The following is a 17,058-nucleotide window of genomic DNA, read 5'->3' as shown; positions in this document are numbered from 1 at the left end:
CAGTTATTCCGTAAATTAGATAAAGTAGCAGTAGTGTCGTATCTCGCACAGGGGCTTGAAATATTTAGCTTCGGGTAGGAGCATGCAGGGGAGCAGTTATTTATTAAGTTTAAAACAATAGTTCATCAAGCACTGGATAGATTCTGACTTAGTAGAACAGTTTGTGATAGGACGCACTCTCCATAGTATAGTCACTGTAAAGAAATTTCTAAAGGAACAGCGACTGTTGCATAATAGGTGTAAATTAAAAATTAGGGTTATAGGTATATGCTGAATGCAACACGTTTGAATATCAAAAGGTCAACATGTGAAGCCTTCAACGACTGCCTTAGCAGACTATTATCAACTGACACAGAACCCAAAGTATTCATATGTACGGGCTAGGACGTTTACCTCCGCTTCTTTCCATTCTGTGTCCATTGGTAACACAGATACGAGACCGTGATGCACCACCTATACGTTCAGAAAGACTGATATTAGAACTTATTTCCTTTCTTTACCAAATGTAAAATAAATAAATGTTAAAAGAAGTTCTGACAACAATGTTCCACAAGATGCAGATAACTATTGATAATCAGTTGGATGAAGCCAAAAGCACCAATTTAGTGTCATATCACTCTGTACGACAACGAACTGAAATTAAGCATAGCAAAGCAAAAGCAAAATCCCTGTTCTGTTTTCTTTTGTTTCTTTGCAAACTAAAATCCAGGAGTACTGCTCCAGTTTGATTTTCGCAGCACTGCAAGGATAACTGATGTGGATAGCAGTGATGGTGCTGCTGAGAAATATCTGAACTTACCAAAATCGAGCAACACTCGACGGTACGATGGAATCCACATCAGATTCTATATCGAATATCCGGGTAAATTAGCCGCTCTTTAAACACTACCGGAAAAATGCTCCTACTGGAGCACAAAAAAGGTGAATATGCTCCTGTTTAAAAGACTCTGATTGAAAAGTGGGGTACAAAGCTGTCACATTCTGCTTCCTCGACACCTTTCCAAATTTTGCCAACAATTTTGGAGTGCGAACATATTCGAGGTCTTTCTAACCTGCAACTCATCTCTCACTCCCACAAACTGCCCTAACTGTTACTCTTTCATACCCATTAGTCCACCGCTGTATGTCGCTTATACCCAACCATTCCCATTTGTCCATTCTCACTCAATCATTCAGCCATTATCTCTTTGTGTCTCTCCGTCGCTCTCCTGCCTCACAGTCCGTCTCCTTCGTTCTGTCCTATTGTCACTGTCTCCCTCTTGCTCTCTCTTACTGCTACAATTTCATTCATTCCTTCCCTCTACTGCTGTCTCTTCTCGCTGTCATTATCTCTCTTTTTCTCGTTATCGTTGTCATAGACTCTCACATTATCACAAGCTCTCACCCACTTCCACTTTCTCCTTGTCTTTATTGCTCTCCCATTGGCAATGTCTCCTTTTTTCCTAGCTCTGTTCTGTCCCGTCAACTACTTTCCACTGCCACTGTGTCTCTCTCTTTCCCTCACACTACCATCCTACATCTACACCTACAGATACATGGCTACTCTGCAAATCATACTTAAGTGCGTGGTAGAGGTTTATCAAACCACCTTCATAAAAGTTCTCTATTATTCCAGTCCCGAACTACGTGCGGAAAAATAACGAACAACTGTATCTTTCCGTGCGAGTTCCGATTTCCATTACTTTATTAGGATCTTTCTCCCTCTGTAAGTCGGCTTGAACAAAACATTTTCGGATTCAGTGATTGAAATTTCGTGAGAAGATCCCTCCACGATGAGAAACGTCTTTGTTTTAATGACGTCCACCCCAAATCCTGCATCATGTCCTCGACTCTCTCTCCCATATTTCTCGATAACGCAAAACGTGCTGCCCTCCTTTGAACTTTCTCGATGTAATCCGTTAATCCTATCCGGTAAGGATCCCAGACCGCGCAGCAATACTCCAAAAGACGACGAACAAGTGTAGTGTACGAAGTACCTTTCGTAGATATGTTCCATCAACAAGGTAAATGATAACAGCCAAACAGTTCCAGGATAAACATTTATTGAAATCCTTGACCACGGTTTCAGTACATCTAAATATTCCTTCATCAGAAGCAAAAATACACTAAAATAACATCCTGCAGAGGAGATACATAAAACAATCGTGCCAAAGGCGTCGTCAGTAGTTAACTACTGGTTGTGTTCAATAACTGTGCTTTAGCGCCCTGTCACGACAGCATTGCCATTGCTACCGCGTAAAGAAAGCACTGATTCTGTCTTGCCGCTAGTGTATTTTATATACGACCGGAATATCTTTGGATTTTTTTCCCAGGTTTCGAGACAAAGGTTCGTTGTGGAAACACTTAAAGCATCTCGCGTTGAAGTATGCACTAAATTTCGTGCTTCAGTAAAATATTGCCAATCTTTGGGATTTAGCGTTCGTTTAAATGTGGCGTGCTGTTTTCGTTGTTTTTGCAACAGTGTTCTGACCGGTTTAACTAGCCATGGGGGATCAGCTCCGTCGTTTGTTAATTTATTTGGTACAAATCTCTTCATTGATGTCGATACTACTTCTCTGAATTCGAGCCACATCTGGTCTACACTTACATTATTAATTTTGAAGGAGCGAAGATTGTCTCTCATGAAGGCGTCTTGCGAATTTTAATCTGCTTTTTGGAATAGATATATTTTTAATTTATTTTTGGTGGATTTGGGAGTTACGGATTCAGTCTCGCTACGACGAACTCTGTGTTCACTAATTCCTGTAACCGTATTGATGCTCATTATTATCTCAGACTTATTTGTTCCTAAGAGGTCACAATTCGAGTGTGCTCATGAATTAACTGCACGGAATAATTTTCAGAGAATGCATTTAAAACCACTTTGGATGATGTTTTAGGCATACCTCCGTAATTAAACATGTATTTTCGGCACCATATCGAGGGTAAATTGAAGTCAACAGCAATTGTAATTGTATGAATCAGGTAGATTCAAGTTTTCTTTGAACCTTTCAGCAATTGTATCATCTGAGTTGGGAGGTCAGTAAAAGAATCCAGTTAATATTTTATTCCCGTTGTCAAGAGAGACCTCTACCCATACTAAGTTATAGGAACATCAACTTCAGTTTCGGTACAAGATAAACTACTTTTAACAGCAACAAAGGCGCCACCGCCAACTGTACTTAGACTATCTTTTCTGAACACCTTCAGGTCTTTCGCAAAAATAACTTACATCTAGCTTTACCCAGCTTTCAGTGTCTGTAACGATTTAAGCTTCATTGTTTTCTGTTAGCGCTTGGAGCTCTGATTTCTTTCCCAACACAGCTACGAAAATTTACAACTGTCATACTGATGGTTCCTAGATCAACGTTCTTCCTGTGTTTGATCTGCATCCTTCGAGAGTGAAGCCCTTTTTTGTATTTCCCCGAATCCCTTAACCTCAAAAACCGCCCAGTCAACCCCACACAGCTCCTGCTGCCCTTGTCGCCGCCTTCTACTTGTAATGGACTGCTGACCTATTTACTAGAACCCGAAACCCTACCACCAATATGGCGCAAGTCGGGGAATCTGCAGCCTACACGTTCACAGAACCGTCTGAGATTCTGATTCAGACCCAGAACATCAGGTAGCACATGCTGTCACATGCATACCGATTAATATGTTGTAGATCCCTCGGACTAAATACTGTACTCAGTAGTTGGAAGAATCCACAGGTCACATCAGTCTACAAGAAGGGTAAATGAGATGATCCGAAAAAATCGTCCAATTTCTCTCACATCAGTCTATCGTAGAATCTTGAAACACATTCTCATCTGTAAAGTAGTGAGATATCTCGTTCAAAACGATCTCTTCCATCCCAGTCAGCATGTATTCTCAAAACATCAGTCGTGCGAAACGCATCTCGAATTTACATACCGTACCTCTTACCAAGTAAATTACAAGTGTTAAACGAAATTTGTGACTGGAATCAGTGTTCCTCGGTAAGGAGGACGGAATTTATTATCTTGGATGCGGAATCGTCGACAGACTGGTACCAGGAAAGTGTGCTGTTCCTTTGTTGTTCGTGTTGTGTATTGACATGGTAGACAATATCAATAGCAAAAAAATGGCTCTGAGCACTATGGGACTCAACTGCTGAGGTCATTAGTCCCCTAGAACTTAGAACTAGTTAAACCTAACTAACCTAAGGACATCACAAACATCCATGCCCGAGGCAGGATTCGAACCTGCGACCGTAGCGGTCCTGCAGTTCCAGACTGCAGCGCCTTTAACCGCACGGCCACTTCGGCCGGCCAATATCAATAGCAGCCTCAGATTTTTTGCAGATGGTACAGTTATCCATAATGAGGTACTGTCTGAAAAATCTACCAGAAAACATTGCCAGACCTTCACAAGGTTCAAATCGTGCAAAGATTTGCCCCCTACTTTAAATGTGAAGAAATATAAAATTGTGCACTTCACAAAACGTAAATGCGTGGTATCCTGACTACAATGTCAGTGACTGTTAACTGGAATCACTCATGGAATACTTGGATTTAGAAATCGTAGGAATATGGAGTGAGTGATAACATACGCCAGGGGTTCACAGCAAACACACTCTGCGAGCAGACGGGACGGTGAGCGCAGGTCCGTAAACCCACCATCGTTTTACTTGTAGTAAAAGAGGAACCTGATTCCGAGGGAAAAGCTTGGGAAAAATCTAGACTGTCTTTACATTCCGTGCCGCTTTGCAGTTCTAGTACTTCAAGATACAGATAAGCGTGAATTGGGCAATGAAAGATTTATTTATTTTCACATTAATTTACACCATAGATCCTCATTATTTCCCAACATGATTGTCACCGTCTGTAGACAGCTCCACTAATAAATCCCATGGCAAACCTACATTTCCTACATTCTTCAACGCTGCTAAGAATATCAAATGCCGGCTGGGGTGGCCGAGCGGTTCTAGGCACTACAGTCTGGAACCGCACGACCGCTACGTTCGCAGGTTCGAATCCTGCCTCGGGCATGGATGTGTGTGCTGTTCTTAGGTTAGTTAGGTTTAAGTAGTTCTAAGTTCTAGGGGACTGATGACCTCAGAAGTTAAGTCCCATAGGGCTCAGAGCCAATCTCAAATACAGATATGTGCCTGCGATGTATACACTTTCATAAAGCACTGAAAAAGTGCAAACAACTCTATACACAGATTTTGCAAGCTGGCTCTGAAAGCCGTTTGCCATAACTTCTGTGGAATGCATGTTTTTCATCTTTGATAACGATCCCATGCGAAATTGGTCTACCTGAAGTGGACATAAACCTTCAGCTGCAACTTCCGATTATTCTTTTAACAAATCACCATCTGTAAAAGGGCGGAAGGACTTGCTAGAAGTAGAGAAAGTTTGCAATTCATCTGAACGGCACACACACTTCATTTTCCTTCCTCATCTTCTTCCTCATCAGAAAGCGTCCTTTAAAGTTTTTAAGCGTCTTTGTACACGCATAGGTCAATCAAATAATCGTTTCCGCATATTTTGACGTGATTAGAGGTCTAATGTTTCTTTTTAAATAGAACTTCCAGAAAGTAGTTTAGTGTCTTATGATAGATTAAACATTTTACGAGTTCATCTTTTTATGCAAAAGGTAAGATTGCTCGCACTGTGGTTTGGAATGGGAGAAGAGACTGTCGGTGTTACACATCGCGACTCGCCATTGCCGCTAAAAGATTGCGCTGTTATCAATACTGAGTCCCCCTCCACCCCCCCCCCCCCCCCTCCAATTCTACACCCTTCCGCACCCATCATGCCGCAACTGACCTGCTCGCGAGCAACAAGAGCATGAGAAGGCGCGAATGCTCACCTTCAAAACCAATGAGTTGTTATGCGCTGACATAGGCTCAGTCGTATGTGAACCGGATGGGAGACTAAAGTTCATTGGTAGGATACTGGAAAAGTGCAATAAATTCAGAAAAGAGATCACTTGTAAAAGTTATTGATCCTAGAATACTGCTCTAGTGTGTGGGACGCGTACTAAAGAGGACTAACTGGGCTGTGAATTGTATACAAAGAAGAGCAGCACGATCGTTCCTCCAGTGCTCCAAGCGGAAATGGAACCTGATGGAAACATAATACATTGTAGATTGCAAAGTGCCCTCTGCCATGTACTTTACAGTGGTTTCATATGCAGAAGTAAATTCGATTACAGCGAAGAAGGTATGAGATCTAAGATACACCTCTGGAAGAAAGAAGAGTGTCGAGTACGTTCTTCTATGGGAGAGATCGATCGCAAATTTAAGCCAGTAGTTGCAAAGTGTGCAAATTTTCTGACTGGCGCAAATCATTTTTTGAATTGTTGAAGCAAGTGTTTAACGTGCTTAGTCTCAGGTCAGTAACATCTCAAACCTATCTGGCCAAAGTTTCTAAAAACCCCAGCTGGTTGTGAAATCATTAATTTCAGGCTCCCAGGAGTGATCAATATGGATGTACACTAAAAGAATCGATAGGCACCAGTTCCAGTGATGAAAAGGGTCAGGAATACATGTGCCAGTATCAAATCAGCAGTGATCAGATTTTTCTGTCGAAAATTTCTAAACCATAATTTATAGGCGTCCTATAGCGCTCTCATTTATCCTATTAGCTGTCCTATACCTTTAAAGAACTTCAAGACGGAAAAATAATTTTCAGGCTTTACTTGTGATAGATTATCTGTAAGTTTTAATTACAGCAGAGATTAACCGCTTAATTACTCCATTTGTGAAACATACGTTGAAGTTTGGCTTTTACCTTGAATAGAAATTACACATTGACTGAATAGAACTACTGAAGACTGCATTGATGAATAATCGCATGAATCTACTGAATTACTTGCATAAAAGTGTTATAATCCGTTTCCAAGTCGACGGGTCCGTAAAATTCTACGTGAGATATTGGCGTTGGCGATTACGCAAGAAAAGTAAAGTTCCGCTGAAAGTAAATTACAGCAAAACAGATAATGACGCTGCGAAGACAGCTGTGACGGCGGATTCAGGCGCTGGAGTGAAAGTTGATGGCTCTGGCCGTAGCATTAACACTAGCACCGAAAGTGCAGGAGCTGCGGCAGTTGTCATTAAAGAGCAAAGGACAAGGTTGCCATATTTCGCAGCTGCCGTTCCATCGAAATCGTGAAGGATGTGGAGTGTGAAACATGGGTTAAGGAAGAGGAATAATTAAGTGACCTTTACTTTTTACTAGAGAAAATATTTTTGTAGTGGAAATAAACTAAGAGTGATATATCAGAATTATAAAGCAACGAGTTACAGTCTGATTTATTTTCGCTAAATGTTCTTTCATGTGTCGCCGATGACAGAAAATATTGTGGCAGTTATAGAGTTGAAGAGTTCGAGGTGGTCTTTCTTTACTCGTTATTTACAGCTGCACTCCTATTTGAGACACAGGAGGCTTGAGAAAATTTCATGATTTCGTGTTTTGCAAGTTCTACTACTAGGGGCCACTTACTTTGGTGTAGGTGAAATAAACGTTGAACGACATGCTGTAGATTTGTGATTATGAAACTGAATTAGAAAATACAAAACAATAAAGTAGTAAAATAATGTATTGTAACAAACGAATTTGGCCGCTGTTGCTAATGTATACCAGCGCAGTTGTGATGGACCAGGGCACAGCGTGTTTCAATATTGGTGGAACAAATTTTCCTCATAAATATTGAGCTAGTGAGGGGTGGAATCTGATCATCAGGCGTTGCGTCAGTGCCCAGGGCTATGTCTTAAGCGTCATCGAGGTGATCTCCGAAGTTAGGGCGTGTGTCGTTGTTGATAATAATCCTTCTGTCCATCACTTTGAACATTAATCTAGGGGATTTCATTGGTGGTATCGGGTTCTACCTCCACTACTTTCCATTTTATGTCTGTTCATAACACAAACACGACACTGTGATGCATTATCTGTATCGTTAGGTCTGTTACAAGAATTTCTTTCCTTTCTTTACCAAATGTCAAGTAAATAAAGGTAAAAAGTCTCCACTGTCTTACACAGGATACAGCTGACACTTGATAACCAGTTGGATGAAGCCAACAGCAAACAACCTGCATTTAGACTTTGCCTGTGACGAGAGTGTGGGATAACTGCTATTCTTCAGATCTTCTTTCAATTTGACTGCCGAATGACCAACTAATAAATTTGTACTGTAGTGAATACTGGGGTTTAAGTTGTGGAATGTAGTGGTTTAAATGGCTCTAACACTATGGGATTTAACATCTGAGGTCATCAGTCCCCTAGACTTAGAACTACTTAAACCTAACTAACTTAAGGACATCACACACATCCATGCCCGACGCAGGATTCGAACCTGCGGCCGTAGCAGCAGCGCGGTTCCGGACTGAAGCGCCTAGAACCGCTTGGCCAAATCGGCCGGCGGAATGTAATGTGTTCCTATCATGTCAAGTACGTGTTAATAAGGAAATATAACATTTTTGGGCTAAATTTTCTTCAGATAACTTGTATTATTGGAGCGTCGTATATGTAAATGTAGCTTTGCGCTCCTATCCTACAGTACTGCGAGTAATGTATCGTTTGGAGACACAGAGTTTCTAAGGAGAATATTTTCACGTTATAGGACACTACTGGCATATTACACAACACTATGCAGCGCTTACTTAACTCCATTCACAAGAACTATCCTCCCGAAATTCATCACATACAGCAATGAAATAAATCGATTTCGTAAACATAAAATTTCAAACTGACTTTTCACTTTTCTCTCTTTTTTTTCTTTTGAGACTTCAGTCTACTGGATGACTTGATGCCGCCCACTAAGAATTCCTCGTACGTCCACCTAATTTACAACATCCTTCAGCAGCACTACATCTCATGCATTTTCTCTTCTTTTCGTTTTTGCAGTCCACCATTCATTTTTCATACAATGCTGTGCTTCGAACAAATACCGTCAGAAATTCATTTCTTCCTCGGATTAAGGCTTATGTTTCACACTAACAGACTTCTCTTGGGCATGAATGTTTTATTAGCCTATTCTAAACCGCTTTTTAAGAAGCATCGATTTCGTCCAGTATGTGTTATTTTGCTTCTAGTTTAGAGGATTTCGTTCATTTTATTTACATTGTGGTCAACAATGTTGATGTTAACTTTATCGCTAGTCTCATTTCTCCTAAGCCTTATTATTTTCGTCTTTGTTCAGTTTATCCTCAATCCATATTCTGTACTGGTTAGACTGTTTGCTTCATTCAACAGCTCCGGTAATGCTCCTTGTTTTTCAATGAGAATATCAATGTTATCGACGAATCTTATCATTAATATCCTTTCATCCTGAATTTTAATCACCACTCTTGAACCTTTCATTTTAGTCGTTGCTTCTTCGATGAGTAGACTGAACAGTAGTGGCTAAAAACTGCATCCCCGCCTTACACCTTCTTAATCCGAGCACTTCTTTGTCTTCCATTCTCAATTATCCCTCTTGGTTGATGTACGTATTCTGCATTACCCGTTTTTCTATAGAACCTTACCAGAACTTCGAACATCTTGCACAATTTTACACAGTCGAACGCTTTTTCTAGGTTGATAAACCCTGTTTATGTATCTTTATTTTTGTTAAGTCTTGCTTTCATTGTACTAGTAGACTTCCTGTCGTCATGAATTTCTTCACTGACTGCGGTGATCTGCTTCTGAAGTCCTCCTTGCTCTTCTAAGGATGGAAAATAATATGAACACAGTGTTAAGTAATGGGGTGGGAGACGAAGCAGAATTTCGACTTAATTAAACGACACACATCTTTGTACCTAGCTGACAAGCAATACACATGTGTTTGAGAACTGTTTTGCGTCAGTAGCTGATGATGGTGTGTTCTGGATTTACAACATCTTTTCATTACTGTTCTTCTGTCCTTTGAATAAGTTCACAGTGGCATATATTTCGAAATCGTTTCTGTCACAGCAGTTTTAAGGCTGTACAGCGATAATCTGGGAGGCTCAGTGTTCATTTATAATCGCAAGTGTGTTGAGAACCATAGTACACCTAGTAAACTGAAAGCATATGTACTCTGCACATGTCGAGTTAACCATCGACATTCTATCTCAATCGATCTATCAGTAAAGCTTTATTAAAATCCCTGCAATAGTTACTGATTGGCTTGAGCGAACAGACAGCACGGCGGAAAGGACTTAAATTTATATGAACTGGCGGAAAAAAGTCAGAACACCAAGAAGGAGTTCTGTCACATAAAGGAAATATGGCACGCGTATTTCCATATGTGAAAGATGATGTCTATTTAAATTTTGGACCAGTCGCAAAAGGTTGGCGCTTGTAGCACTACAGTGATGATGCAAATCAAACTTGCTTTAGATACACGAGGTAACGGTCATGAGCGTAAGTTATTTTTAAGGCTGGACTTGGTGAGCTGCCTTTAAAGCAACAAAGACGCCATTATCAACACCTCACTCAGATTCCCCGAGGTCGAGTAACTGGGCTACGAGAAACTGGATGTTCCATCTACGATACTGCAGAAAGACTTAGCAGGATGTAGCACACTGCACACTTGGTGGCAACGGTAGTCACGGGAATGTGCTCCGGGCTCCGAGAGGGAACACCATCGTGTTGGGTGTACGGCTCTTGTTCATAGCACTGTATCTGCAGCAGGAATCTGATTAGCCGTTGGCACTACAGTGACACAACGAAAGACAGCTTCGAGCCAGACGCCAGACGCACTGTAGCGTGCATTCCATTGACCCCACATTCCACTGACCCCAAACCACAGCCATTTGTGACTTCAGTGGTCACTGACCCCAAATCACGGTCATTTGTGACTTCAGTGGTGTCCAGTGAGAGCTCATTGGAGGCGGGTGAGGGCTGATTTCTTTTCTGATAAAAGCTGGTGCTGCCTCGGTACCAGTGGTGGCCTTGTATTGGTTAGATGGAGAACAGTTGAGGGTCTGCAACCAACCTATCTGGGTGCTAGATACATTGGCGCTACTACATGTGGACGTATGGTCAGGGATGTGACAGCAAGAGCACTCTCGTAGTCATCGCACACACACCCTGACTGCAGTTTTGTTCGTCACTCTGGTGATGCGATCTGATGTGTTGCCATTCATGAACAGTATTCTAGGGGCTGTTTTCCAACAGAATAACGCTCGCCCGTATACCGCTAATGTAACCCCACATGCTGTACAGAGTGTCGACATGTTGCACTTACCTGCTATATCACCAGATCTTTCTTCAGTCGAGCACGTATGGGCCATCACATGGCGAAAGCTCCAATCTCATTTACAAACACCATTAACCATCCTTATATTGACCAACCAAGTGCAGCAGTCATGGAACTCTATCCCACAAACTGACATCCGCCACCTATAGAACAAAATGCATGCACGTTTGCATGCTTGCATTCAAAATTCCGGCGGTACACTGGTTATTACTGTACCAGCATTTCACATTTGTAGTGGATTATTTCGAGCTTACATTAACCTCTGATCTTCCAGTGTTAATCACTTACATAATCACCTAGACAAATGTTTTCCTGAAATTTCGTTTATTCTAGGTTTATTATTTTTTGGTCTTGCGACATCTTTCCGTGAGTGTACACTGATGAGCAATAAAAGTTATGATAACATGCTCAATAGCTTGTTTGTCCGCCTTCGGAACTAATTACATCACCGATTCTGCGTATCAGGGATCCAACAGTTTGTTGGTAGGTTTGTGGAGGTATGTGGATTAGTTGACTACGCACAGACCATGCAATTCGCGTAAGAAACGGGCTGCTGATTTGCGCATGCGGGGATGGCGCCGTATAGCCACAGGGATGAGTTCCATACGATTTACACGAGGCGAATTTGGTAGCCAAGACATCAACGTGAGTTCGCTATAATGCTCCTCAAACCGCTGTAGCACGGTTCTGGCTCTGAGACACGGAAAATTATGTTGCTGAGAGATGGCATCGCCGTCGGGGAAGACATCAAGCAGGAAGGGTTGTGGGTAGGTCGCAGCTGTCAGCGTGTCTTCGATTACTACCACAGGCCCAATCCAAGCGCAAGAGAATATCGCGCGTGGCTAATAATGTTCCCATCCGCCTGCATCAGTGGCGCGCTGCACGTTTAGAACCACCGTTCACCTCGACGACGTCATTTGTGGAGACGAGCAGCGACCTAGTGCAGCAAAAACGTGATTCACCCGAAGAGCCGACAAGTTTCTATTAATCGACAGTCGAATCCCAATGGTCCCATGCCCACTCAATCGTAATTGACGATGTCATTGGGTCAACATGTGAAGAAGTAGGGGTCGTCTGCTGTGGAGCTCCATGTTCAACATCGTACGATGAACGGTGTGCTCTGAGACGCTTTTGCGTGCACCAGCATTGTGCTCTTCCTCCAGAGATGCCACATATCACCATTTGTCCTCTTTACAGAGCAGACAAACCTGCGAATCCCACGTTCTGTGAAGAGTCGTGGACGTCCAACCATTTACCGTCTAGTGGGAGTTTCACAGTTCTTGTACCTCTTTCCGTAAATGCTCACGATAGTAGCATGTGAATATTCGACCAGCTTCGCCGCTTTCGAGACTCGTAATAACAATCTGCCCATTGTCAAAATCGCTTATCTCATTGGATTTCCCCATTTGCAATCCATTTATTGGGTAGGGTGATTCCCCGTCCGTGTCTGCGCCGCTTACGTTCTTTTGTTACCGAGTCACGTGTCCGCAACGCCACCACGCGGCATCCAACGTCGCAGTGGGCAGTAGTTCAAATGGTTCAAATGGCTATAAGCACTATGCGACTTAACATCTGAGGACATCACACACATCCATGCCCGAGGCAGGATTCGAACCTGCGACCGTAGCAGCCGCGTGGTTCCGGACTGAAGCGCCTAGAGCCGCTCGGTCACAGCGGCCTGCTGGGCAGTAGTTATAATGTTTTGGCTTATCAGTGTATATTTGTAGACAGGGTACAGGCACAAAATATGCTCCAGTGAAGTAGACCGCTTGTATTAATATTGTCAATCCTCATTCAGCACCTAATATCGTCTCAAAATCAGACGTCTCCATCAAACATCTTGTTGCACTCTGGTCCCAGTGTGGTGGTACTCTCTGGTGCCTCAGGTCACGCCTGACTTCCTCTTGACTATTCGCAGATGTTCAGCGCCTCTCTCCCTTCCGTTTGCTGTGTTCTCGACTCCTCTTATCGTTATTGGGTATGGTTTTGGAAATTTCAGTCTTTATTGACGATGGCTGCAACGAAGTCAGTGGTGATTCATCATTGGAGAACACGGCGCCTATCCTGTTCCTTGACTGAAGACTGCGGTGCTTGTTGATCTTTTCACAGAAAAGCAGCTGTCGGGCTTTGTATTATCTTCCAAAAAATTGGTAGGAAATTTGGCCATTACTCTATTTTTCGTCATAGAGAAGAAGGCCCAAAAGAGTGCCGTTCTGTTATTCGAGTGAGTATTATTGTTCTCACGGCGAAAATTTAAATAAGAACACAGAATTTCATTCGTTATCTATTTGGATTTTAAAATTAACTGAGATAAATTTTTAAATTAGAGGAAACTAAGAAAAGATTATATTAATTTAATTACTGAGGAACATTTCTACAATTGTACAGCGCAAAGGTGTTTAAAGTTCAACAGATACATCTCGCCCCTCCTCCCCGCTCCAATGTCGCGTAATGTCTTATTACCCCGATCTCCCTCGAAACAATCAGAACAGTTTGGTGCATCCCAATATTTAATATAAAAAAACGGAAAACCACATAAAATTCATATTCTTTGAACTAGAGTTGGTGAGATATAATTGTACTCGGCTAACGAGAGTTGAAAAAGGAGGCACTACATAAAAGAGGGTAGAGGCAATTTGTTACCCAATGTTTCTACGTATTACCTTTCTTGTACTTATGTTTACCTGTCTGATCTCCGTGATTGCTCATTTTAGAGATGTCTGTTTCTCTTCAGGTGAACTACCTGCGGGTGATATTCATTAACGCAGTATCTGTGGCCTTAGAGAACTTCAAACGCATCACATCGTTATTCAGTACTTCAGTACACCACTTCTCCTGGGCTAGTCACTTAAACTTCAGCCTATTCTCCTTTGTTTTATTCGTTACTAAACTGCGATCCGAGTCTATTTTTGCTTTGGAGTACGCATTACTTTCTTTCCTTTTTTCTTTTGAGTCATCAGTCTTCTGACTGCTTTGATAATGCCCGCCACGAATCTCTCTACTGTGAAAACATTTTCAACTAGGAGTGGCAATCGCAACCTAAGTCGTTAAATAGTTGCTTGATGTATTCCAGTTTTCCTATACAGTTTTTGCCCTCTACAGCTCCCGCTACTACCATGGATGTCATTCCCTGATGTCTTAACAGATGTTCAGTCATCCCGTCCCATCTTCGTGGCTGTGTTTTCCATATGTTCCTTTCCTCGCCTATTATGCCGAGAACCTACTCATTCCTTACCTTGTCAGTCCAGTACGCCTCACAATCCAATATCTGATTTCGGAATCCCTGCCTCATCATGATGTAACCTAACTGGAATCTTCCCGTATCTCTCGGTCTTTACCAAATACACCTCATCCTCTTGTGATTCTTAAACATAATATTCACTATTACTAACTGAAATTTATTGGAGAACTCAATTATTCTCCACTTTCATTCCTACTTCCAAGTCCATATTCTTTGGTGGCTCTTTCTTATATTCCTTTCCCTACTACCACGTCCCGGTTCCCCAGGATATTGGATCATTATCTCCCTTTATATACTTTCTTTATCTCTTCATCTTCTGCTCATGACGTCAGCATATATAAATAAACTATTGTTGTTGGCGTTGGTAAGCTGTCTTTCTGATGAGAACAAGCCTATGACAAACTGTTCACAGCAACTCAATCTCTGCAGTACCTTCCTTCCCAAGACAAATCCTGCTCCCGCATATCATTTTCTGCTGCTGCTGATACTATATTTACGAACTTAAATTTGAATACCCACATAGAAAATTCTGTGGAGAAGGCTAAACAAAGACTGCGTTCAGAAGATGCAAGAGGCCTATTAAAGAGACTGCCTACACTACACTTGTCCGTCCTCTGAATACTGCTGCACTGCACGGCATCCTTACCATGTGGCTTTAACGGAGGACTTTGAAAAATATCAAAGTAGGGTAGCTCGTTTTGTATTATCGTGAAATGGGAAATGGAGTGTCATGGACATGATACCGGGGTTGGGGTGGTAGTAATTAAAACAAAGGCGTTTATTGTTGCGGCGACATCATTTCACGATATTTCAATCATCAACTTTCTGCTTCTAGCGCGAAAATATTTTCTGATACCCTGCCAAATAGTGAGAAACGACAATCATGATAAAATAAGAGAAATCGGGTGTTCCATTTTTACACGTGCTATTCGAGAGAGGAACGGTCGAGAAATAGTGTGAAAGTGGTTCTACGTACCCACTGCCAAATATGTAAGTGTGAATAGTATTACAGATGTAGATGTGGATGCGTAATTAGCAAAGAATGTCATGAGATGACTTGTTTCTCAGCCAAGGTTATCTGGATTGCACAAAAGTTATGCTGTAATACTTTTTAAAAACATTAACCACTCATCCGTGTTTACATTGAAGCTAGCTAAAGAAATGGGGGGTGGGGCCGAGCAGGAACAGTTAAGCAGTGTGTTTGTTCTTGATGTTATTTCTGCACCGTCTGTAACTGCTGCTGTTGACTCACTTGCGAGTATGGAATTCGTTACCGCTGAGACAGGTCTTCAGCTCCAAAAGAGGTTTAGTAGTTCAGCAGCTATAGACACTGCCTTCGTCCGAAGGACCTCTTGGTTCCTATACAGTGTTTCACAAATGACGTCTGGTGTAACGAAAAGGACAAGTGTCTTAATGCTACAATGGCTGGAGGTCAACTCAAGGTATGAAATGAGATTATCAAAAGAAAGTGGTAAGTGGTCTAAAGTGGTTGGCAGATGGTCCATGCTGGGAATACGTTTTAGCATCAGGAAATCAGGAACCGAGGCGCAGTTGGATGCTGAACTGAGGCAGATAAGTACACAGGGCGGCTGCAGGGACGGGCGTTTCCCAGCAAGTGGCAGCACTCCAGCGGGTGATACCCGACTAGCTGAGCCGCTCTGGTGAGCTGATCAACAACGCATTACACATTGGCACATTGCTAGATGCAGAGGACACAAACAGTGCCTATAGGTTAATTGATGCTGCCCTTGCTCTAAGGGCAGTCATGCATTCATACTTACGGAATTTCGAAGAACGCCATAAATTGGGAAAGAAGATAGTGATGAATAATAAGAGTATTTTTTAGTAAGTACCGTTTTGAAATAAAAATTAAACAACTACACATTTCTCAGCAATTTTATTTTTACTAGAAAGCCTGTACTTTGAACTAATTATCTACAGAATTTCCACTAATACTCAGGCACTTATCGTATAGCACAATCAGCTTTGAATACCATCATCTTAGAAGTCAGTACAGAAATGCGTGAGAGCTTTTAAAGAAGGACGACGAATGTGCGTGATGAGGAACGAAGTGGCGCCTTTTAAAACAAAAATTCTGTTTTGTTTTATATCGCACATCTTTGTGAAACATGTAAGAGGCTGAAGAGCGGAGTCATTGGCAACAAGCCCGTTCCTCTCACGGGCAACTGAAGCAACGATAAAGAAGATATACTGCAGAACTGGAGATACAGTCTTCGCCAATTCGTAGATCATACGGTGTCCAGTGCGACAGCGGGATTTTCTTGCTGCATATATATCAGGTTGACTCAGGCGCGTACGGAGATAGCGTTTACCGCAACGGTCTTGCGATATGCAACGTGTTTTGCCAATATGAGAAATTCCATGTTGTTGTTGTTGTGGTCTTCAGTCCTGAGACTGGTTTGATGCAGCTCTCCATGCTACTCTATCCTGTGCAAGCTTCTTCATCTCCCAGGACCTACTGCAACCCACATCCTTCTGAATCTGCCTAGTGTATTCATCTCTTGGTCTCCCTCTACGATTTTTACCCTCCACGCTGCCCTCTAATACTAAATTGGTGATCCCTTGATGCCTCAGAACGTGTCCTACCAACCGATCCCTTCTTCTGGTCAAGTTGTGCCACAAACTTC

This window comes from Schistocerca piceifrons, chromosome 4, assembly GCF_021461385.2.
Source record: "Schistocerca piceifrons isolate TAMUIC-IGC-003096 chromosome 4, iqSchPice1.1, whole genome shotgun sequence".
Classification (NCBI taxonomy): Eukaryota; Metazoa; Arthropoda; class Insecta; order Orthoptera; family Acrididae; genus Schistocerca; species Schistocerca piceifrons.
This window is presented reverse-complemented; position numbering follows the sequence as displayed.